This window comes from Pongo pygmaeus, chromosome 3 (assembly GCF_028885625.2).
Source record: "Pongo pygmaeus isolate AG05252 chromosome 3, NHGRI_mPonPyg2-v2.0_pri, whole genome shotgun sequence".
Taxonomy (NCBI): domain Eukaryota; kingdom Metazoa; phylum Chordata; class Mammalia; order Primates; family Hominidae; genus Pongo; species Pongo pygmaeus.
The window spans coordinates 61754223-61780873 of NC_072376.2; the positions used below are offsets into that span (position 1 = coordinate 61754223).

Genomic DNA, 26651 nt, shown 5'->3' on the forward strand with positions numbered 1-26651 from the left:
AAAGACTTCTGTAGCACAATAAGAAGATTCCAGGAAATCTACAGGTTTATTTGCATTTATTTATTGGTATGGTAAAAATCTAGGACAGGGATCACTAACACTAATGCTACAATACAATTTTATGAGGATAAATCTAGAAATGAGCTAAAGCACCAGTAAGTAGGGAAGCTGTTGACAAAATTATGGAACATTCATCCCATGGAAATGTGAAGTCTTTGCAAGGATGAGTTAAACGTTTATGAGTTGTCTTGAGAAGAGTTTATCATACAATTCTAAGTGAGAAAATCAAATTGCAGTAATGTATATATAATATAAGCTCAATTTAATACACAGAGAAGGGAAATACTTTTGTAGAAATTTTCACTTGAGTGTATGAACAAAGAGAGAATTTGGGTTAATGGAAAGAGCAAGGAGACACCACAAAAAAAGGAGATGATAAAAAAATGCTATATTAAAAATGCCAAGACAAAAAGCAAACTCATTAAAGATAAAATAAAAAACAATATGTGTATATATGCATATATTTATTTCTCTCTTATGAAAAGGTTATTGCTGGTTATGTCTACTAATTGAAAATTTCAAGTGATTTTGACTTTCCTCTTACATTTTGCTATATTGTTTGAAGTATTTATAAAAAGCATGAATTATTTATATAATCAGAAAGAAACAAGGAAACATTTTTATTTAAAAAAGAAAATATGTAATCCATGTGTAATATGTAAATTTGTATGACTCAGAATAAGTTAATCATTGTAATAGACTACTTCTATTATTTGTCACATCAGAGAGCTTCATGCATTGGTAATTCCCTATCTACAACTATCTAGCTGTCTTTCTATCTCTGAGACATTCCAGGCTTTGCTTATTATGAGGGTAAACAGGTCCTATCACAGCAATTTCCCAGGACATACCTTGAAGCCACTGCGCACTTGATTACCAGATACTGGGCCACATAGAATAAATGGTGCTGCTCTGCAATCTTCTGCTTCTAGTTTGTGATGCTTTCTTTCTTTGGTTTCATTGAATGCAGTTGCTCTGCCAGTACTGACCTCCCCTAGTAACCCCAGTCCTGTTCTCTTTCATGTAGTGAACAAGTCATTATTCTTTAAGTAATATTGTGCAATAGGATATTCTACAATAATGGGAATGTTTACCTGTGCTGGCAATGTGGTGGGGACTGGCCACATGGAGCTCTCGAGCAGTTGAAATGTGGCTAGTGACACTGAGAAACTAACTTTTAAAATTGTATTCAAGTTTTATTTATTTAAATTTAAGTAGCAAAAATGTGGCCTGTGGCTATTATTGAGCAGTGCCACTTTAAAATAAAATTTTCAGTGCTATTGGGATAGTAATAGCATTTTTCACCTATGTCTCATCTTTGGCTCTCCCAGACACACAAGCCTTGCAGGTGTGACTGTGCTGAGAGGTCACAGCCATCTCGCATCAGGGGTCCCCAAGCCCCAGGCCATGGACTGGTACTGGTCCGTGGCCTGTTAGGAACTGGACCACATAGCAGGAAGTGAGCGGCGGTCAAGGGAGCTCTACTGCCTGAGCTCCACCTTCTGTCAGATCAGCAGCGGCATTAGATAAGCACAAACCCTATTGTGAACTGCACATGTAAGGGGTCTAAGCTGTGTGCTCCTTATGAGAATGTAATGCCTGGTGATATGAGGTGGAACAGTTTCATCCTGAAACTGTGCCCACCCCACACCCCACCCCCATCCTTCCATGGAAAAATTGTCTTCTATGAAACTGGTCCCTGGTGCCAAAAAAGCTCGGGACCATTACTCTGGATTACTCTCAATTCTTCTTCGCTAGTGGTTATTTGTTTTTGGGGGTCCACACTATCTCCTCCAATCCAGAATCCACTGTGGAATCTCTACCATATAAAGAAGTTTGTTAATTTCCAAATTATCATATGGATTGAATATGAATTATTTTTCATAGATATTCTGAACCCCAACAACTTATGGGATATACTGGAGAACCTTTTTAATGTTGATATTTTGTCAATTATAATAACAAAATCCTAAACACGTTCTGAAAGAAGTTCATCTGCCAAAAGCGCACTAGAAAGTCTTGTTGTGCAATTCTTCCTCCAAGCCCATTAGAGCTTAATCTCTGAGCCAGGCAAAATTATACACATGCAACCATCCCACAATTAAGGAGCCCTACATTTACATTTAGATCAGGGAAATTTAAATGTTTTCTTCTTCTGCACTCACCACAAAGAAGAGCATAGGTGCTGCAGCCCTTGTCTAAAGTTCATTTTCTCTGTCCCTATTCTGTCACCTCCCAGGAGGAGAACAAGTCTCATATGCAGAGTCAGAATTTACTCATGAATTTACAGCATCACAAATTCAGAGTGTCATTCAATTTCCCTTGCTCTACTCCAGGACACTTGACGGCTACTTCTTTTAGATTCTGGAAACACAAGTTGTCCACCCCTTTCTGAGCAACACGTAGGCGCTGCATATAGCACAGAGGTTCAGTGTAAGAACGCTGGAGACAGACTGCCTGCTATCGAGACCGGGTTTCTCCATATCCTAGTTGTGTGTACTTGAGCAAATGTTGAACATCTGTCTCCCTGCCCTCATCTTTAAATGGGGAATAATAATCGTATGTGGATTCCATAGGATGGTTGAAAGGATGAAATAAACTAATACCTAGTCATCCTTTGATATTTATGGGGGATTGGTTCCAGGACCCCCCTGCAGATATCAAAATCCATGGATGCTCAAGTCCCCTATGCGAAATGGCACAGTTTTTACTTATAACCTACATACATTCTCCCGTGTACTTTAAATAATCTCTTGATTACTTATAATACCTAATTCAACATAAATGCTATGTAAATTGTTGTCATATGTATATTTTATTTCTATTAATTATTATAGTATAGTTACTTTTTTTTTTTCTAATATTTAAAATCTGAGGTTGGTTGAATCTACAGGTGTGGAACAAATGTGTATGAAAGGCCAACTGCATAAAGCATTTATAACAATGCCTGGCAATACTACTGGCACTACTACGTGCAGTGTCTCATCATTTGCTCTCCACTTGCCAAAGTTGGCTGCCCTTTTAACCTTCAAGAAGGAAGCCATATTAACAAGGAATTTTCCTTCTATGGGCAAGTTACACATACAGGCAACCCTGGGATATATTGCAGATTTGGTTCCAGGCCACTGAAATAAAGCCAATAAGGCAATAAAGTGAGTTACACAGATATATCTTTTTTCTTTCTCAGTGCACATAAAAGTTATTTTTACACTATGCTGGAGTCTATTAATTCAATAGCACTATGTCTAAAAAATTTACATACCTTAATTAAAATATATTTTATTGCTGAAAAATGCTAAGTATCTTCTGAGCCTTCAGCAAGTTATAATCCTTATGCTAGTGGAGGGTCTTGCCTCAATGTGGATGGCTGCTGACTGGTTAGGGTGGCGATGGTTCCTCAAGGTTGGGGTGTCTGGCAATTTCTTAAAACAAGACAACAATGAGATTTGCCACATTGATTGACTCTTCCTTTCATGAAAGATTTCTCTGTAGCATCTGATGCCATTTGATAGCATTTTACCCAAACTTTCAAAACCTGTCTCAAACCTTGACACTGCTTTATCAACTAAGTGTATGTAATATTCTAAATCATTTGTTGTCATTTCAAAGTGTTCATAGCATCTTCACCACTGGTGGATTCTATCTCAAAGAAGCCACTTTCTTTGCTCTTCCATAAGGAAAATCACCTCATTCTCTTCAAGTTTTATCATGAAATTGCAGCAATTCATTCACACCTTCAGGCTTCACTTCTAATTCTAGTTATCTTGCTATTTTGGCCAAATCTGAAATTAATGCCTGCACTGATGTCATGAACCCCTGAAAGTCATCTATGAGCATTAGAATAAACTTTTTCCAATCTCCAGTTAATGGTAATATTTTGACCTCGTCTCATGAATCACTTATGTTCTTAAGGGCATCTAGACTGGTGAATCCTTTCCTGGTTTTCAACTGACTTCTCCCAGATCCATCAGAGGAATCACTATCTGTGGCAGCTATAGCCTTCTGAAATGTATTTCTTAAATAATAAGAATCGAAACTTGAAATTGCTCTTTTATCCATGGGCTACAGAACGGTTGTTGCGTTAGCAGGCATGAAAACAATGCTTATCTCTTTTTACCTCTCCATCAGAGCTCTTGGGTGACTAGGTACATTGTCAATGAGCAGTAATATTTTGAAAAGAACTTATTATTTTAAGCAGTAGGTCTTGAAAGTGGTCTTAAAATATCCAGTAAACCATGCTATTAACAGATGTGCTGTAATCCAGGCTTTGTTCTTCCGTTTATTGAGCACAGACGGGGTAGATTTACCATAATTCTTTAGAGCCCTAGGATTTTTAGAATTGTAAGTGAGCATTGGCTTCAACTTAAAGTCACCAGCTATCTTAGCCTCTAACAAGAGAGTCAGCCTGTCTTTTGAAAGTTTTCAGCCAGGCCTTGCTCTCTGTAGCTATGAAAGTTCTAGATGGTATCTTCTTCCAATAGAAGGCTGTTTGATCTACACTGAAAATCTGTTGTTTAGTGTAGTCACATTCACAATGATCTTACCTATGATTTTCTGGATAATTTGCTGCAGTTTCTACCTCAGCACTTGCTGTTTAACCTTGCACTTTTATGTTATAGAGATAGCTTCTTTCTTTAAACCCCATGAACCAAACTCTGCTGGCTTCCAATTTTGTCCTCTGCAGCCTCTTCACCTCTCTCAGCCTTCATAAAATTGAAGAGTGTTAAGACCTTGCTCTGGATCAGGCTTTGGCTTAAGGGAATGTTGTGCCTGGTTAGAACTTCTATTCAGATCTTTAAAACTTTCTCCATATCAGCAATAAGGCTGTTTCACTTTCCTATTACTCATGTGTTCATTGAAATAGCACTTTTAATTTCCTTCAAGAACTTTTTCTTTGCATTCACATCTTGGATAACTGGCACAAGAAGCCTAGCTTTTGCCCTATCTCAGCTTTCAACATGCGTTACTCACTAAGCTTAATAATTTCTAGCTTTTCATTTAAAGTGAGAGATGTGTGACTCTTCCTTTCACTTCAATACTTACAGTCCATTTTAGGGTTATGTATTGGCCTAATTTCAATATTGTTGTATTTCAAGGAATAAACAGGCCTGAGGAGAGGGAAAGCCAGGGAACAGCCAGTTGATGGAGCAGTCGGAACACACAAAACATTTATCAATTGCGTTCACTGTCTTATATGGTCACAGTTCTTGGTACCCCAAAATAATTACAATAGTAACATCAAATATCATTGATCACAGGTAATCACAACAGATATAATAATAATGAAAACTTTTGAAATATTGTGAGAATTACCAAAATGTAACAAAGAGACCAAAGCAAAAGTGAGCACATGTTATAAGGAAAATGGTGCTGATACATTTGTTCAAGGAAAAGTTGCCACAAACCTTCAATTTTTGAAAAATGCAGTATCTGTAAAGTGCAATGAAAGTATGCTATATTCCAGGGATACTTACATCTTTCATCTTTGGCTGGAAAACACCTCTAAATACTCACACAACATCTTCCCAAGGTAAATCACTGGGGTGTAACTTTAATAAATAAGATGTGATATTACTATTATGTCTGCCATTTGAGATGGAGAATAGTAATGCTGAAAATATACTTTAATTCAGAGTAAGTTTTCAGTTTTTAATGATGAGCTTAGCACCGCAGTTTTCACAAATGCTATATTGATAAATGAATGATCATAAATTATTAGAATAGCACAGAAATTGTTTTGTAGAATCAAACAAGTTCAGGGACAGGGGTGTGGAAACCATAATTTGTGACCCTTTTTATGTTCACGTTAAATTATTTTAAAATTCTTTTGCCATGAAAATTTCTGTCTTGACTCTTGTGATTGTCCTTATAAATTGGAATGTAAAATATGGCTAACAGGTACATGTAATAGTGTTGCTAATGAATAATTGATGCCTTAATAGTCTTTGAAAATCTCATTACCTGATTGTTGCTAAGAATTTTCTGGTAAGGGCTGCCTACAAAACAGAGGAAAGGGAAATTCCTCTGACTTTTTACCAATGATAGAACCCTAGAGGTGACGTGCTTGAAGAGGGAGGCAAGACCTGATTTTGGATTTAAAATCTGAAAGGCAGATGTTTATTCAACTGATCTAACAAGCTATAGGGTCAATAGAGAAGTAAAATAAGAAAATGAATGAGGATTGTCAGAAGACATGGGAAAGCAAAGAAGAAGCCTATTATGAGTAATTCCAAAGCAATTTTATGACCCATGAATTGTTCTTTTTCTGTACCAACACACTTATTTCCAGACTTTAAATGTGTTATCAAGTTTGACTTATCTGTACTCCCTCATCCCTCAACTTACTTCTGGACCAGATCTTGGCTTATTTGGTGTGCAGGTGTCCCATATTTACACATGCTATGTAACATGGATTAACTTTGAAAGTATTATTCTTAGAGAAAGAAGCCAGTTAAGGAAGACCCCATATTATATGACTACATTTATATAAAATGTCCACAGTAGTCAAATTCATGGTGATGAAAATTCAATTAGTAGTTACTGAGGGCTATGGAAAGGTGGGAATGTGAAATGATTACTAATGGGTAGAGAATTTCCTTTTGTTGTGATAAAAATATTTTACAATTAGATCATGCTGATGATTGCACAATCCTGGGAATATAATAAAAGCCACTGAAATGCACACTTTATAATATGTTTAAAGTATAAATATGAAGCTATTATTAATATTAATATGTGTGTACATGTATATATTACACATATGGAATTTATACACATATAAGATACACATATATAAATATATACACATATATACATGAACACACATATTAATAACATGTATGTTACCTAAGTTTGTCAAATATATATGTTACACATATGTGATATTGTATATATATATTTCACATGCTCAGTTAACATACACTTACACTCCCCTAATGTGAACTAACAAAATACTAGATTCCCTGATAATTTTGGACATCCTTTGTTTCCATACTCTTTCTGCTTTGGTACCATCTTTGTGTAATTACAAATTCTCAATTCTGTCTTTATAATCTTTCTCCTGGACCCTTGCCCTTTACTTTCTTCTTAGTCTGCATTTGATTCTTCTATTTTCTACTTGTTGACTTCTGCTGTAGAACTTTCAATAATTGACCCACAGTCAGGTGTGATGGCCCACAGCTGTAATCCCAACAGTTTGGGAGGCTGAGGCAGGTGGATCTGTTAAGTCTAGGAGTTTGAGACTAGCCTGGGAAACATAGAGGAGACCTCATCTCTACAAAGAAAAAAAAAATCTTAGCCAGTTGTGGTGGGCACGTACCTGTGGTCCCAGCTACTAGGGAGGCTGAGGTGGGTGGATCGTTTGAGCCTGGGAGGTAGAGGTGCAGTAAGAAATGATCGCACCACTGCACTCCAGTATGGGTGGCAGAGCAAGAATCTGTCTCAAAAAAAAGAAAACAAAAAACCCAAGTAATTGACCCATTAGCTTAGGACCACCTGTGTGATGTAACTTACTCTAATGTTCTCTGTAGTATCTGCATCTTTGCCAGCTATTTTGTCTGACATTCTGGTATCAGGAACCTCCCGCTTATAATGGCAACTATCACTCTCTAATAATTGTTTCCAATGACCACTATGTTTAATGAGGAAACTGCATCCCAGTCTGTTCAGAGAGGGAAGAAATACATGTCAAAAATTACATGTCTGTGCATATCGATGCCATACCCTTCAACTTACAGGAGGGTTCTCACATCACCGTCATGCCACAGATTTTAAGGAATTGGAAACTGTTTCCTCAAGATCCATTTCCCTTATACAGATACAGATGCAATACACTGCTGTCATGCAGGGTGTCAATCTGTATGAAGATCTGTATATGTGATCATTATAATATCTTAGTATGGGAAGGTTGATAACTGAGCAGTCCCTTCTGCATCTTCCTTTGAGGATATTTCAAGAACATTTTTGGCTCTCCTTGCCTTTACATTTGACAGACTTGCACAGATGATTTGTGGAATACAGCTCTTAGTGATTCTGCCTTGAGGATGAAGGATCTACTGCCAGGGCAACATGGGAATGATGCAGTTCGTGACACATTTTTGAGTAGGCATCTCAAGATGAATGCCCCAAACTACTGAATATAATTAGTCTGTGGGAGACACAGCTTATGACATTCTCTGCTATTCATTACTATAGAAAGAGTCACTTCCAAAGAGGAAGAAATAAAAAGCAACATTGATGCATTGCCAGTTGACATCACCAGAGTGAGCATGTTGTGAGGTAGAATGGATATATGTGTACTTTGGTGTTCAAGAGACATGCAGGTACTCCTTCTGCATGTACTGGGCAAGAGTACAACCACTGCCTAGATACGACATTTCAGGAGTAACAGGGGAATCTGTGAGATTCAGCCTTGTGCTATCACTGAGACTGATTCTTCAGTCAGGCTAGCAAGGGTTTAATAGCTGGCCACATTGCCTATATTTTGAGCTCATGCAGATTTTCATCACAGTGATTTTAGCTGTGTTGCATAGGTTTACAACTTTGAATTTTTTCAACAATTTTAGCTCTTGAAAAACTTGTTATAATCATTAATATTTCCTTTGTTTCAGAGACACAAGACCATCACACAATTAAATGTATTCAAAAGTTCCTGTAGCTTGCCAGGTACCTTAACCTCCACTTTTTTTTTTTTTTGCTTTTAATTTTTATTAATGAGATTGCTTAAAAAGGAGTTTGTCTTTAAAAAGCAATATGTTTTGCTGCTGCCACGTGACAGAATTTAGAATCAGGCTGCCTCTGTATTGTGCAAATACCAGTTCTGCCACATATTAACTGTATGTCCTTGGGCAAGATAATCTTTTTGCCTAACTTGATGCCTTCCTTATCTGAAAAAATAGAGAGAAGGAGAATAATGGTTCTTAATAAGATTGTTAGGGTGTTAACTCGATTACTAATGTAAAGAGCATTTATTAAAGTATGTAATAAGTGTTCATTATAATTATCTTGCCTATTATTAGTGTATTGGCCTTTATATTTGATTTCTCTAGTGATTTTGGATCTTCCTTTTGGACTGTGGTACAAATCTTTCCCACTAACTCTTCCCACATTGGATTTCCTACGATGGTCCTTATTCAGTTCTAGAGAACCAACCCTCAGCTCCAATCTATGGATTATCTTGCAAATTCCTAGCGAGAACTAAGGGGGAAGGCACAACATTATTAGGTAGAGAAAGCAGGAGAGGTTTTCGCACTCAGATACTATTATATGTAAGTACTGTTCTAAGCACAGGAAACACACAGCATCCACCAGGGGGTGCTTGTCTTGTAAAGATTGGTTAATTTTTGTCCAGCTCAGTCAGGGAAGATCCTTAAGAGACTAAAGTTGAACAGACACTAAAATGAATGTGTTCTTGAATATGACGTGGAATTTTGAGCTTGGTGCTCACTTCCCTGGACATAAAACTATTTCTGCAGCCTGAAGTCACATAATGAAGTTTTAATAGAGGCATTAGAATAGCATGAATACTCCATATAAGAGAAATATTTAACCATTCTCTCCTTTCAGCTCTACTTCCCCAACACACTAGCTCCTAAACACACGCACACACACACACACACACACACACACACACACACACACACACACACACACACACACACACACACACACTAACCTGGCCCATGAAACCCTACTTATTTACGTATATGATTTATTTTGTATGCTGAAAACTGTGATGTTTAGGACCCACTGTAACTTCTTATTTGGTCTCATTGAGTCAGAAGCTGGATGGTGCCTTTATTCCAAACAGAACCACATAATGCCATCCTGAATTTCATAAATACATCCTTCATATTTTATTATTTCATTAGTCACTTGAATTCTCTACATAACCTGTAGCAAGTTCTTTTGATTATTTATAAGGTACACTGTACTAATAAGATATATAGACCTGTGGGCTTTTGCCCTGATGGCACAGATGGAAAAGTAGTTTCAGTGACTAGATTAGGAAGAACCTATCACTTTGTTCCTGATAAATATGTATTAGACAAGCATTTTACAAAATTTAGAAAATTAAACTAACCCTGTTTTAGTGGGTTGCTTAAACAATTTTTTTATAAGAATGTATGGATTTGAAATGTTTTTAAAATCTTATTTCATTAACATAATTGCCATTCAAAATTAAGTTACACAGAGTATCTCAATTTGTTGCTCATGGGATATGATCTTTCTTAGTTTAAAATTACATTATACTCAGGAAAGCTTCAAACTATCAGGTTAGCTTGTTTGGCAGATTGTTAGATTAATTCTCTAATTCACTGAAACATCTATTACAATTTTCAAAAGAATTGACTATAATGAATTAGAGAGCTAATCTTAATAATTTATCACTCAAATGAGGTCATCACAGCTAGTGGAATATTCAAGACTACCAGCCCATTTCTAACATTTTCTTTATATGGAAAAATATATTTTACATTATGTTCTATCATATTTTTAATGGATTATAAAGTATACTAAAGAGCTGCTGTATTATAAAATAAAAATTACTCATAATCAGCCTGTTGTAAATTACTTGTATGAAATTATTAATTATAATCTTGGCAAATAGTTAATATGAGAGTGTGATGCATTGATAAACAGGGAACAATGGTATACTCAAGTTCTAAAATTTTAAGCATTTATTAGAAAATCCAGAGACAATTACAAACTACATTTGTTCACTGTGGGTATATTTCATTTAAAATAACAATAGTGACTGTTAATATATTTTTAAATAGTAGTATAAATATTTAACTGAAGTTTGTTAACTTTTTAAATTCTCAAATATAACTGAAGTTTATAAAGAAATATTGGTCCAGATTTGCTTTTTTTGAATTTGAGAGATTTATAGGGAAACCTAGGAGACTAAGTTACAAAATGGCATGTTACTGAAACATTCACAATGAAGAGAAAATGGCCAAACAAACAATAAAAAATAAAACTAATCTTGATTTAAGCTAGACTGATATACTTCAAGCTCCGTGTCTTGGGAATCAGCACTGATTCATCAGAAAGGTTAGATTGCTCTGTCAGTTTGGACCAAAGCTTACACATTATTTTCTGCTGTTGTTCTTTAGAACTCCTGTCTTTTTACAAATGCTGACATGTGCTTGTGTCCTGACACTCTTTCCTGATAAAATGTGCATCCTATGTCCTGTACAGTACAGTCTTTTTGTGTTTAGACTAGTCCCACTCTTTCTTTTTTTTTTTTTAATTTCCCTCATTCTCTACAGAAATTCATTCTACCTCCCCACTGGGAACACAGCCTGCCCCAAGTATCAGCCGGGAACCAGGCACTGTTACGCACCCAAGAATAGCCTTTAAACTGCTTGTCTCTATACATTTTAATCTGCGTTGCTTCTATATACAATGTTTTCCTAAACTGCTTGCCAATCAGAATGTTACATATTATGTATCCCAAAATCCAATCTATATAGTTTTGTACAGTCTGAATTTACTGTGCTTTTTTTCTTTTTTCAGATAACCCTCATTCAGTGTGTTTTAGTTCCTTATATTTCATGTGTTTTGGTCATAAGCTTATGTTTGTTAAGCATCCAGATGAGAGCTGAGCTCTGCGTGGCTCCTTGATTATAGTCAGAGGACATGGCTAAGCTGTACCTAGACTCCTAACGCACAAAAACTGTGGGATGATATATGTGTTTGTTTAAGCAACAACAGAAAAATGATATAATTAGCTTATCTTAACTCATATAAAATATAAATATAAACAATTTAATGGAACAGAATTGTAGGTGAAGGAGCTGAGTCACACAGATATAAGAAAATTTGGATCTTCAAATTATGTCAAAGAATAAACAATTCAGCAAGCAGTTTCAGAAAATAATATCCATTTGAAGAAAATTTATACTATATTCATACTTAATATTGTATAGAATATGAATAAGGTGGATTAAATATCTAAATGTAAAAATTACAAAACATTTTTAATGTATGCATTTAATACATTCATATATAATATGGGAGAAATCACAAAATGAGATTTTTATAATATTGTGATGATTGATGCATTATTAAGATAGGAAAATGATGTTACATCTGACAATAATTAAAACTAATATGCATAAGCATATATTTCATTAATGCTTCGGTGGAAAAAGCATTCTTTTTATTTTTAACCTTTTATTTTGAGGTAATTACTGCATCACATACAGTTATAAGAAATAATAGAGAGAAGTCCAGTATACCCTTCACCTGGTTTCCCATTGGTAACATATTTTTTTTTCTGTTTTTTATTTTTTTATTTTATTTATGTATTTATTATTATTATACTTTAAGTTTTAGGGTACATGTGCGCAATGTGCCAGTTAGTTACATATGTATACATGTGCCATGCTCGTTCGCTACACCCACTAACTTGTCATCTAGCATTAGGTATATCTCCCAGTGCTATCCCTCCCCCCTCCCCCCACCCCACAACAGTCCCCAGAGTGTGATGTTCCCCTTCCTGTGTCCATGTGTTCTCATTGTTCAATTCCCACCTATGAGTGAGAATATGTGGTGTTTGGTTTTTTGTTCTTGCGATAGTTTACTGAGAATGATGATTTCCAATTTCATCCATGTCCCTACAAAGGACATGAACTCCTCATTTTTTATGGCTGCATAGTATTCCATGGTGTATATGTGCCACATTTTCTTAATCCAGTCTAGGATTGTTGGACATTTGGGTTGGTGCCAAGTCTTTCCTATTGTGAATAATGCCGCAATAAACATACGTGAGCATGTGTCTTTATAGCAGCATGATTTATAGTCTTTTGGGTATATACCCAGTAATGGGATGGCTGGGTCAAATGGTATTTCTAGTTCTAGATCCCTGAGGAATCGCCACACTGACTTCCACAAGGGTTGAACTAGTTTACGGTCCTACCAACAGTGTAAAAGTGTTCCTATTTCTCCACATCCTCTCCAGCACCTGTTGTTTCCTGACTTTTTAATGATTGCCATTCTAACTGGTGTGAGATGGTATCTCATTGTGGTTTTGATTTGCATTTCTCTGATGGCCAGTGATAGTGAGCATTTTTTCATGTGTTTTTTGGCTGCATAAATGTCTTCTTTTGAGAAGTGTCTGTTCATGTCCTTTGCCACTTTTTGATGGGGTTGTTTGTTTTTTTCTTGTAAATTTGTTGGAGTTCATTGTAGATTCTGGATATTAGCTCTTTGTCAGATGAGTAGCTTGCGAAAATTTTCTCCCATCTTGTAGGTTGCCTGTTCACTCTGATGGTACTTTCTTTTGCTGTGCAGAAGCTCTTGAGTTTAATGAGATCCCATTTGTCAATTTTGGCTTTTGTTGCCATTGCTTTTGGTGTTTTAGACATGAAGTCGTTGCCCATGCCTATGTCCTGAATGGTAATGCCTAGGTTTTCTTCTAGGGTTTTTATGGTTTTAGGTCTAACATTTAAGTCTTTAATCCATCTTGAATTGATTTTTGTATAAGGTGTAAGGAAGGGATCCATTTTCAGCTTTCTACATATGGCTAGCCAGTTTTCCCAGCACCATTTATTAAATAGGGAATCCTTTCCCCATTGCTTGTTTTCTCAGGTTTCTCAAAGATCAGATAGTTGTAGATATGCGGCATTATTTCAGAGGGCTCTGTTCTGTTCCATTAATCTATATCTCTGTTTTGGTACCAGTACCATGCTGTTTTCATTACCGTAACCTTGTAGTATAGTTTGAAGTCAGGTAGTGTGATGCCTCCAGCTTTTTTCTTTTGGCTTAGGATTGACTTGGTGATGTAGGCTCTTTTTTGGTTCCATATGAACTTTAAAGTAGTTTTTTCCAATTCTGTGGGGAAAGTCATTGGTACCTTGATGGGGATGGCATTGAATCTGTAAATTACCTTTGGCAGTATGGCCATTTTCACGATATTGATTCTTCCTACCCATGAGCACGGAATGTTCTTACATTTGTTTGTACCCTCTTTTATTTCCTTGAGCAGTGGTTTGTAGTTCTCCTTGAAGAGGTCCTTCACATCTCTTGTAAGTTGGATTCCTAGGTATTTTATTCTCTTTGAAGCAATTGTGAATGGGAGTTCACTCATGATTTGGCTCTCTGTTTGTCTGTTGTTGGTATATAAGAATGCTTGTGATATTTGTACATTGATTTTGTATCCTGAGACTTTGCTGAAGTTGCTTATCAGCTTAAGGAGATTTTGGGCTGAGACAGTGGGGTTTTCTAGATATACAATCATGTTGTCTGCAAACAGGGACAATTTGACTTCCTCTTTTCCTAATTGAATACCCATTATTTCCTTCTCCTGCCTAATTGCCCTGGCCAGAACTTCCAGCACTATGTTGAATAGGAGTGGTGAGAGAGGGCATCCCTGTCTTGTGCCAGTTTTCAAAGGGAATGCTTCCAGTTTTTACCCATTCAGTATGATATTGGCTGTGGGTTTGTCATATATAGCTCTTATTATTTTGAGATATGTCCCATCAATACCTAATTTATTGAGAGTTTTTAGCATGAAGGTTGTTGAATTTTGTCAAAGACCTTTTCTGCATCTATTGAGATAATCATGTGGTTTTTGTCTTTGGTTCTGTTTATATGCTGGATTACGTTTATTGATTTGTGTATATTGAACCAGCCTTGCATCCCAGGGATGAAGCCCACTTGATCACGGTGGATAAGCTTTTTGATGTGCTGCTGGATTCGGTTTGCCAGTATTTTATTGAGGATTTTTACATCAATGTTCATCAAGGATATTGGTCTAAAATTCTCTTTTTTGGTTGTGTCTCTGCCCGGCTGTGGTATCAGGATGATGCTGGCCTCATAAATTGAGTTAGGGAGGATTCCCTCTTTTTCTATTGATTGGAATAGTTTCAGAAGGAATGGTACCAGTTCCTCTTTGTACCTCTGGTAGAATTTGGCTGTGAATCCATCTTGTCCTGGACTCTTTTTGGTTGGTAAGCTATTGATTATTGCCACAATTTCAGCTCCTGTTATTGGTCTATTCAGAGATTCAACTTCTTCCTGGTTTAGTCTTGGGAGAGTGTATGTGTCAAGGAATTTATCCATTTTTTTGAGATTTTCTAGTTTATTTGCGTAGAGGTGTTTGTAGTATTCTCTGATGGTAGTTTGTATTTCTGTGGGATCAGTGGTGATATCCCCTTTATCATTTTTTATTGCATCTATTTGATTCTTCTCTCTTTTTTTCTTTATTGGTCTTGCTAGTTGTCTATCAATTTTGTTGATGCTTTCAAAAAACCAGCTCCTGGATTCATTAATTTTTTGAAGGGTTTTTTGTGTCTCTATTTCCTCAGTTCTGCTGAATTTTAGTTATTTCTTGCCTTCTGCTAGCTTTTGAATGTGTTTGCTCTTGCTTTTCTAGTTCTTTTAATTGTGATGTTAGGGTGTCAATTTTGGATCTTTCCTGCTTTCGCTTGTGGGCATTTAGTGGTATAAATTTCCCTCTACACACTGCTTTGAATGCATCCCTGAGATTTTGGTATTTTGTGTCTTGGTTCTCGTTGGTTTCAAAGAACATCTTTATTTCTGCCTTCATTTTGTTATGTACCCAGTAGTCATTCAGGAGCAGGTTGTTCAGTTTCCACGTAGTTGAGTGGTTTTGAGTGAGATTCTTCATCCTGAGTTCTAGCTTGATTGCACTGTGATCTGAGAGATAGTTTGTTATAATTTCTGTTCTTTTACATTTGCTGAGGAGAGCTTTACTTCCAAGTATGTGGTCAATTTTGGAATAGGTGTGGTGCTGAAAAAAATGTATATTCTGTTGATTTGGGGTGGAGAGTTCTGTAGATGTCTGTTAGGTCCACTTGCTGCAGAGCTGAGTTCAATTCCTGGGTATCCTTGTTGACTTTCTGTCTCATTGATCTGTCTAATGTTGATAGTGGGGTGTTAGAGTCTCCCATTACTAATGTGTGGGAGTCGAAGTGTCTTTGTTGGTCACTCAGGACTTGCTTTATGAATGTGGGTGCTCCTGTATTGGGTGCATATATATTTAGGATAGTTAGCTCTTCTTGTTGAATTGATCCCTTTACCATTATGTAATGGCCTTCTTTGTCTCTTTTGATCTTTGTTGGTTTAAAGTCTGTTTTATCAGAGACTAGGATTGCAACCCCTGCCTTTTTTTGTTTTCCATTTGCTTGGTAGATCTTCCTCCATCCTTTTATTTTGAGGCTATGTGTGTCTGTGCACGTGAGATGGGTTTCCTGAATACAGCACACTGATGGGTCTTGACTCCTTATCCAATTTGCTAGTCTGTGTCTTTTAATGGGAGCATTTAGTCCATTTACATTTAAAGTTAATATTGTTATGTGTGAATTTGATCCTGTCATTATGATGTTAGCTGGCTATTTTGCTCGTTAGTTGATGCAGTCTCTTCCTATTCTCGATGGTCTTTACATTTTGGCATGATTTTGCAGTGGCTGGTACCGGTTGTGCCTTTCCATGTTTAGTGCTTCCTTCAGAAGCTCTTTTATGGCAGGCCTGATGGTGACAAAATCTCTCAGCATTTGCTTGTCTGTAAAGTATTTTATTTCTCCTTCACTTATGAAGCTTAATTTGGCTGGATATGAGATTCTGGGTTGAAAATTCTTTTCTTTAAGAATGTTGAATATTGGCCCCCACTCTCTTCTGGCTTGTAGAGTTTCTGCCAAGAGATCCACTGTTAGTCTGATGGGCTTCTCTTTGAGGGTAACCCGACCTTTCTCTCTGGCTGCCCTGAACATTTTTTCCTTCATTTCAACTTTGCTGAATCTGACAATTATGTGTCTTGGAGTTGCTCTTCTCGAGGTGTATCTTTGTGGTGTTCTCTGTGTTTCCTGAATCTGAATGTTGGCCTGCCTTGCTAGATTGGGGAAGTTCTCCTGGATAATATCCTGCAGAGTGTTTTCCAACTTGGTTCCATTCTCTCCATCACTTTCAGGTACACCGATCAGACATAGATTTGGTCTTTTCACATAGTCCCTTATTTCTTGCAGCCTTTGCTCATTTCTTTTTATTCTTTTTTCTCTAAACTTCCCTTCTTGCTTCATTTCATTCATTGCATCTTCCATCACTGTTACCCTTTCTTCCAATTGATCGCATTGGCTTCTGAGGCTTCTGCATTCTTCACATAGTTCTCGAGCCTTTATTTTCAGCTCCATCAGCTCCTTTAAGCGCTTCTCTGTATTGGTTATTCTAGTTATACATTCTTCTAAATTTTTTTCAAAGCTTTCAACTTCTTTGCCTTTGGTTTGAATATTCTTCCGTAGCTCGGAGTAATTTGATCATCTGAAGCCTTCTTCTCTCAGCTCGTCAAAGTCATTCTCCGTCCAGCTTTGTTCCGTTGCTGGTGAGGAACTGCTTTCCTTTGGAGGAGGAGAGGCGTTTAGAGTTTCCAGTTTTTCTGCTCTGTTTTTTCCCCATCTTTGTGGTTTTATGTACTTTTGGTCTTTGATGATGGTGATGTACAGATGGGTTTTTGGTGTGGATGTCCTTCTAACAGACAGGACCCTCAGCTGCAGGTCTGTTGGAGTACCAGGTCGTGTGAAGTGTCAGTCTGCCCCTGCTGGGGGGGTGCCTCCCAATTAGGCTGCTCGGGGGTCAGGGGTCAGGGACCCACTTGAAGAGGCAGTCTGCCAGTTCTCAGATCTCCAGCTGTGTGCTGGGAGAACCACTGCTCTCTTCAAAGCTGTCAGACAGGGACATTTAAGTCTGCAGAAGATACTGCTGTCTTTTTGTTTGTCTGTCCTGCCCCCAGAGGTGGAGCCTACAGAGGCAGGCAGGTCTCCTTGAGCTGTGGTGGGCTCCACCCAGTTCGAGCTTGTTAGCTGCTTTGTTTATCTAAGCAAGCCTGGGCAATGGTGGGTGCCCCTCTCCCAGCCTCACTGCCGCCTTGCAGTTTGATCTCAGACTGCTGTGCTAGCAATCAGCAAGACTCACTCCCTGACCCCTTGATCTTCCCGAGTGAGGCAATGCCTCGCCCTTCTTTGGCTTGCACATTGTGCGTGCACCCACTGACCTGTGCCCACTGTCTGGCACTCCCTAGTGTGATGAACCTGGTACCTCAGATGGAAATGCAGAAATCACCCGTCTTCTGCCTCGCTCACGCTGGGAGCTGTAGACTGGAGCTGTTCCTATTCGGCCATCTCGGCTCCTCCCCCAACATCTTTCATAACGGTAGTATAATATCACAACCAGGAGAAGGCATTTGACAGTATCTCAACCTTATTCAGATTCAGATTTCACCAGGCTTATATCTTCTCATTAGTGTGGCTGTATATTTTGTTCTATAAAATTTTAGCACATATGTACATTTATTTGATCACCTCTGCAGTCTAGATAAAGAACATTTCCATTAAAAGCATCAGTTGTGGTACCTTCAATAGCCATACTCTCTGAATCATTGCGCTTCCTTCTCTAGTAATTATCCTCTAGCAACTACTGATCTCCATCTCTATGATTCTGTCATTTCAAGAATGTAATATAATTGACTTATACATTGCATAAGCATTGGAGAGTGGCTTTTATTTTTCCCACACAGCATTATTCCCTGAGAACCATCGAAGGTGTCCCATGTAGATAGTCCATTCCTTTATATTGCTGAGTAGTATTACGTGGTATTGGATTTGTTTACATCCCAGTTTGTTAAGCATCCACCCTTTGAAGGATATTTGTGTTGTTCCCAGTTTTTGGCTACTAAAAATGAAACTACTGTGATCATCGATGTTTTGTTTTTTTGTATAATGTAAGGTTTTATTACTCCAAAAAAAAAAAATGCAAGTGTGATTGCTAGGTCGTATGGGAACTGCATGTTTAGTGTGTGTGTGTGTGTGTGTGTGTTTTCATTTTAAGACTTGCCAAAATGTTTCCCAGAGTAGCTGTATCATTTTACAACTCAGCAGCAATGCATGAAGTAATGCATCTCCACATCCTTGTCAGCACTTGGTGGTGTCACTATTTTTATTTTACCTACTTTCATAGGTATATAGCGATATCTCATTATTGTTTTGATTTTCATTTCACTAATGGTAAATGATGTTGAGTATCTGCCTAACTTCAGTTAAATGCTTGTTAAAGACTTTGCCCATTTCTGACTTTTTTTCTGTCAAGTTTTCAGAGTTCTTTGTATTTTCCAGATATAAATTCTTTGTCAGATATGTGCCTTGCAAATGTTTTCTTCCAGTCTGTGACTTGTCATTTCATCCTCTTCATGTGACTTTTCATAGTGTAAAATTTTTGAATTATGATGGGGTCCAATTTGTCAATTTGACCTTTTAATGGATTGTGCTTTTGATGACAGTTGGAACTCTTCACTTAGCCCTAGGCCTTAAAGATATTCTGTTTTTGTTGTTGTTGTTGTATAGTTTTACACTTATGCCTGCTATTTTAGTTAATTTTATACAAAATGTGAGATTTAGGTTAAGGTTCATTTTTAACATCTTGAAAGTCTGTATATTTCCAGTTTCTCCGCAACTTTAAAATGGCTACTTTTCTTCCATTGACTTGCTTTTGCAGCTTTGTTAATATTCAGTTGAGTATATTTGTATGGGTCTATATCTGGATTATGTATTTTTTCCATATGTCTATGTGTCTATCCTCTCCAGCAATACCACAGTGACTAAATAGTAAACCTTCCCATTATGCAGACTGATTCTTACACTTTATTCTTTTTTCAAAAGTGTTTTTTTCTTCTATCTAGTGCCTTCCATATAAATGTTAAGATAAGCTTTTCTATACCTATGAAAATCCTTGCTAGCATTTAGAGAAACAATTGAATTCAATCTATAGATTAATTAGCAGAGAGTTGACGTTTTTATTATGTGGACTCTTCCAATTGTGAACAAAGTATGTGCTTTCAATTATCCAATTCTTGTTTGAATTTTTTCATCAGCCTTTTGTAATGTCAAATATGGATCCTGCACCTGTCTTCTGACATTTATACATAAGTACTTATTTTGGGGGGAACAATTGTAAATAGTGTCATGCATTCCAATCTGTATGCCTTTTATTTACTTTTCTTTCTTTACTTTGCTGGCAAGATCTTCCAGCACTACTTTGTGTCTCACATACTTTGATATTATGTGTTTTCATTTTCATTTAGGTTTATGCATTTTTAAAAATTCCCTTTTGACCCAAGGATTATTTAGAAGTGTGTTGTTTAATACCAAATGCTTCGAGATTTATTGCTCATGTTTCTGTTATTGATTTCTAGTTTGATTACATGGTGGTCAGAGAATATATTCTACATACAGTTTCAATTCTTTTAAATTTGTTGCTATGTGTGTTATAGCCTAGGATATGATCTATCTTGGTCAATGTTCCAAAAGCATTTGAACAAAATGTATGAGTTCTGTAATTTTGGGGTGGGGTGTCCATCTATGTTGATTGGATAATATTTTTTGATTCAATTATTCTGTATTCTTGCTGATGTTGTCTCTAGTAGTTCTATCAATTGCCAACAAAGAGGTGATGAGATCCTGAATTATAAATGTGATTTGTTATTTTGTAAACCTTTCAGTGCTATCAGTTTTTGCTTCATGTATTTTGAGGCTCTATTATCTGAAAAAAAGACAAAATCTGAATGGATGGTTTTGTCTTTCTGGTGGATTGATCTTTTTAATCTTTATATAAAATGTCTCCTACTTTTCTTTCCTCTGAAGTTTATTTTATTTCATATTAATGAAGCCATTCCTCGTTTGTTTTGATTAATATTTGCACACTATGTCTCTTTTTATCCTTTTACTTTTAAATTACTGGTGTTATTACATTTCATAATGAATCTCTTGTAGACAACATAGAGTTGGGTCATGTTTTTTAAACACATCGCCAACATCTTTCTTTTAATTAGTGTATTTGGACCATTTATAATTAAGGTAATTGGTGATATTGTTAGAATTTAAGTCTGCCATTTTATTATTTGTTTTCTGTTTGTTTCCTTTTTTCATTCCTCTGTTTCTCTTATACTTGGTTCCCCTGTGTTACTTAAACTTTGTTTAGGGTTGCATCTTGATTTGTTTATAGTATTTTAGTCTATTATTTTGAATAATTGTTTTAGTAGTTGTTCTAGATAATTTGAAATACAAATGTCACTTATCAGAGTTGTCTTCAGTATTTCTTTTACTTACACTGAGTACTATATCAAAGTATAATTTTTGCCTGAACCTTCAAAGGTGATTTAAAAGCTAAAGAAAAAAGAAAGCCCATTATATTTTATTTTTATTTTACTTATTATGGTTTTCTTTGCTTTCTGAAGTTCCAAGCCTTCTGTTATAACTGCTTTTCTGTTTAGGAAATTTCCTTAAGCCGTTCTTGAAGGGTAAGCTTGCTTATTACATCTTCTCTTAGTTTTTCTTTTTTTGAGAATGCCTTTATTTTCCCCATCATATCACTGAAATATATTTTTGCTGAATGGTATTGACAATTTTTTCAGCACTTGGTCTCAGGTGACAAGTCCCTTTCAATTCACTTGATGTTTGTCTATGAGTAATATTTTCCTTTCTAGTTGCTTTCTGTGTGCTTTATTTATTTTTTTGCTTTTAGTCTTCAGAAGTTTAATTGTGCTTTGTCTTGGTGTGGATTTCTTTGGGATTATCCCATTTGTAGCACAGTCAGGCTCTTGAATCTGTAGGGTTATATCTTTCATAGAATTTGAGAGATTTCACTGATTATTTATTCAAACATTTTTTTAGTTCCACTCTCTCTCCTATCCTTCTGGAGCCTTTATGATATAAATGTTAGCTCTTTAGTTATTGTCTCATGAGACTGTGTTCATGATTCTTTCAGTCTATTTTTTCTCTGATGGTTTGTGTGGATTCTCTTTTCTCATTTCAATTGTGATTTTCCTCCTACCTGCTATGACAAGTGATTTTCAGTTGTATCTTGTACATTTTATGTTATGGGCCTCTGGATCCAATGTAAGCTTCTTTTTTAGTAGGTAGTTCCCCTGTTGAAGTGTAGTGTGAGGGCCAGTTGGATATGTATGTTAAGCGTCACATCTACAGATAGGGAGCTTTGTTTCAGAAAGGTGGGTTAAAAGTGCAGCTCCCCCGTGGCATTTATATTAAGGACCTGTATTGAAAAAGACTCAGGGAACTCAGCACTGTGTCTTCCTTTCTCAAGTTACAAGAGTACTAGGAAGCCCTTCTTTCTTCCACACTTCAGAGTTTTTCTATTCTTTGCTTTTTTCTTGTTCTGGGATTGTTAGTTGTACAAGGGAGGATCTGGGAGGAATGTGGCTACTCCGTTCTAGTGGGATCCTTTTGAATTTTACTAGGCAAATATCAGAGTATGTGCATATCTTGCAATACAGCTTTTTAAATTAAAGCTTATTTATTAAAAAACACATATTTACATCTTAAAACACAGTAACACATTTTAAAGAAAGTTATCTAGAGATAAATCTCAAATTACATTTCAGAAACAATTACTAGAATGTCAAAATCACATGTAAACATTTTGCAAAGCACACTGATGGTTTACAAGGGAATTTGAATCAGATCTTGTTGGCACTTTGAGAGAGATTGTAGTAGATGGGCTATTTAGATGCAAAAATAAACATTTTTCTGAGATGTTATGGCAATGAGGTAGGAGCTTTCCTTTAAAGCGAAAGACCCGTTTTGTCTGACAGTATTATACAAAGAGAATGTGAATGTTAAAATTTGAAGTGCAAGCAAAGTGTTCTTTTAAGATTTTTCATCCTAAAACTACAACCACATCACTGAAGCTTTTCTGTTCAAAAGTTTTTACAGCAGCACCAGAATGACAGAAGATCTGTATTGGGTTCTGCGTTGGATAGTTACTGCCTCTTCACCTCACTTGTCTTCACTATCAACTTCCATAACCAGTGAAAAATAATGAAATAATGGCGATCAACCCTCTTCTGCTCTTGGCATCTCAGCTTTTCCCAAGCCTTAACTCTGCACCTCAACTGGTAAGTTATAGTTTATTACAGGAAATTGCTATTTGATTGTAAATTTTCATATGCAGTTTTTCTAGCCAATTTATTTATTGCTATGTGTTATTGGCCTTTCCATATCGTAAACAGAATGTTTATGGTGTGACATGTAAACTGTACATTTTACTGCATACAAAACGAATTTAACAACCACATTAATTGTTTGATGATTAGGAAAGGTTTTAAGCATTTTTACATTCAAACATGATCATTTATAAGTAAATGTTTTATTGCATTTAGAGAAAATTTAGAAAACCGGTTGTGTGTTTTGATTGAGGTATAATACATCTTATTTTTCCCATGTCTAATTATGGAGAATAGGTCATTATTCCCTATCATTCTGGTAAATATCCTCTCAGCATTTTTGGATTTTAGAATCAGATTGTTTACATGAAGTGGGAGATGCTTGCCTTCTAAAATAATATCTTGCAACAAAGCACTTGATAAAATATTACAAACTTTTAATTACAGAGCTAAGCTTATAAGTAGACAAGGTTTCAGAATATAATGGGAACTTTTATCCCTAGTTTTAAGGTAAAGTCGAAGCTCTGAGGGCCCATGAAGGGTGTTGTATTTTTTTTGCTTTGGCAGTGCCCTTGGTTTGTAGTCTTAGGGTTAAGGGATGCAGTGAACAGGAGGAAAGAGTTTGACTCAACGTGGCAGAGAATGCTTGTTGCCTGCCCAATGTACTTTGCCCATTAATCTTAATTACTGAACCCCAATTTTATTTTGGTGGCAGCGTGCCCAGCTACAGACTAACAGCCATTTTCCCACATGATGGGTGCATAAATTCTGGCCAGTGTGACACAAGTGGTAGGTATTACATCTCTTTATAGGAGTCAGCTGTTAGGAGAATATTTTTCCCTTGCTTTCTCTTCTTTCTGTCAGGAACAGGGAGCATGAGGTTGTATCCCTCATTTGCAATTAGTAGCCTTCATCATTAATGCTTTATCTTAAAGCTGGGAGTGTAAATGTAGAAGAAAACTGCGTTCATAACAGCTATGGAATCATCATGTCTGTCCTGCACTAACTGCTTTCAGATTATTTTTTCTGGTAGAAAATGAATCTATTTGTGTTATTTGTGTGTGTGTATGCGTGTGTGTAAGCTACCACTATTTGGGGTTTGTTATTTATCACTGAATTTATTATTCATTGGTATAAATCTGAGATTCCTGCATAAACCCAAGGCTCTCAGATTCAGGTAAAGGGAGGCCTAGAATCAAATAATCCTCTTTTTGACATAAGAGAATGAATGCCTGAAAATTTATCGTTTTCATACTATGGTCTGGCATTCATGAGCTGGGAACCCATGAATACTTGAAAGCACAAGTTTTCTCTCCCCTGAACACCTATCATTATGCTGGTCATTCTGTGAAACCCCAGACAAGGACAAAAACGTAAAGTGGTCCTTTCTACAAATGGATTCACAAATGGAAAAATAAATAAAAATGGCAATTAAGATGAAAAATAGGAACAGTTCAGAGGGAGATGGCCTGCTATGCATCTAATTGCAGATCCACATGAAATTAGAAAAACTGAGAAGAGGTCATTTTGAAAATATAACAACAAGAATTTTCAGGAACCAATGGCATTGTGACTCTTTGGATTTAGCAAGTCCAGTGGATGCCACATACCACAAATAACTGGAATTCACTCCTAAACAAATCAAAGAAAATTACTGAACAATTAAGAACCTTAGAAACACACAAACAGATTACCTTACAGAGTAAAGACAATTACCCTGATAGCTCAGTTCCAAAAAACAATTTTGGAATTAAGGAGACAGTGCAAAAATACCTTAGTATTGCTGAAGAAAAATATTTGTTAAGTTAGAAGTGTGTATAAAGCTAAAGTATAAATCCAAGAGGTTGAAATAAAGACAACTCAGACAAACAGAAACTTACCAAAATAACTTCCAGTGGATGAACTTCAAGAAAGAAAAACATCGAGCTTAAAGGTAAATGGATAGCAAGAAAGAACAAGTAGGAAATACACTAACAAACAAGGGTAATTTCAACAAATATTGATTTTATTGAACAAATCCCTTCATACGTAATTTTTGCAATAAAACATGGAGGAAGTTAAATATTAAACAATAATGGTGGCTAGGCATGGTGGCTCATGCCTGTAATCTCAGCACTTTGGGACGCTGAGTCAGGTGGATCACTTAAGCCCAGGAGTTGGAGACCAGCCTGGCCAACACGGTGAAATCCCATCTCTACTAAAAATACAAAAAATTAGCTGGATGTGGTTTCTAGGCACCTGTAATCCAGCTACTAGGAAGGCCGAGGCATGAGAATAGCTTGAACCCAGGAGTCAGAGGTTGCTGTGAGCTGAAATCGCACCACTGCACTCCAGCCTGGGCAACAGAGTGATATTCCATCTCAAAACAAAACAAAACAAAAAAAACCCCAAACCAATAATAACATGTAAGATTAGGGTAGATAGTTATCAAAGTTAATATATCCTAAATTTCTTTAATTTTGACCTATTTGGGTAGATATATTGATTAACATACTATGTTAAGTGAAATATGAATGAAAATTCATTTGCAAGTATAAGATAGTGTTTAATTCAAACAGTTACTAGGAAAAGTTCAATTTAAATTATAAGGAAGGAGAAGCATGTAAGCATATAAAAAGTGCCACTAATATTAAACAAAAGAAGGTAATTCAAGTATATGCAGGTGGATCAGTAATCACAAAACATATAAATAAAATTAAACTGCTTTTTAAAATAGAGAGATGGTCAAATTGGTCAAGAAAACAAAAGCAAACTATGTTTTCAATAGATGCATTTAAAACATAACTTCACAAGAATAAAGTTAGAAAATGATGAGGAAAGTATCTGACAAAGTAATTAATGCCTTAGTAACAGAAAATGGATATTTTTAGTTAAAAAACAATTATCATGGACAAAACAAGTCAGACCCTAATAGTAAATATTTCCATTCATGTGGAAAAATTTAAAATTCATAAATTTTGTGCATTTAGTACAATAAACATATAAATAGAATACTACATATGATTTAAATTTAACTTTTGAAAAATCAAGGTTAATGAAGAAATCATAAGAATTTGAGAAATATTTTATACTTAACAAAATTAAATATGCTATATCAAAACACCTAGAAGAAGTATATGTATAAACATATGTGTGTAAATCTAACAAAAAGTTTTGGAGCCAAAGGCGGTGGCTTACACCTGTAATCCCAGCTTCTGGGGAGGCTAAGGAGCTGGGATCACTTGACACTAGGAGTTTTAGACCAGTCTAGGCAACATAGCCAGACTCTGTCTCTAAAAAAATAAAAATAAAAATAAATTAGTCGAGCACGGTTGCACACCCCTCTACTCCTAGCTCCTTGGGATGCTGAGATGGGATAATCACTTCAGCCCATGAGTTCATGGCGGCAGTGAACTATGATTGTGCAAATGTACTCCACCCACAGGGTGACAGAGCGAGATCTTGTCTCAAAAAAATACGAAATTTGGAAGACTTTTATAGAGAACCTAGAAAAATTCAACTGAAAACCATTAAATAAGTCAAAATTTAATGAAGATCTATATTATGTTCACAACAGGAAGACACAGTAACTTAAGCTAGTGATCATTTTCAAATTGATGCATAGATTTATTTCCAGTCA

At 36.2% G+C, this 26651-nt stretch overlaps 1 long non-coding RNA gene across 28 annotated transcripts in view; it reads left to right on the plus strand.

Annotated features, from left to right (window-relative positions):
• LOC129034775 (uncharacterized) overlaps positions 1 to 26651 on the plus strand; it is a 136780-nt gene that overhangs the window by 15663 nt on the left and 94466 nt on the right. For 26 of the 28 annotated variants that reach the window (XR_010126302.1, XR_010126293.1, XR_010126307.1 and 23 more), the window contains 2 exons: positions 8670 to 8724; positions 22794 to 22984. This is a non-coding gene — a long non-coding RNA (uncharacterized LOC129034775). The remainder of the gene's footprint in view (positions 1 to 8669; positions 8725 to 22793; positions 22985 to 26651) is intronic. The other 2 variants (XR_010126305.1, XR_010126310.1) reach the window with 1 other exon arrangement.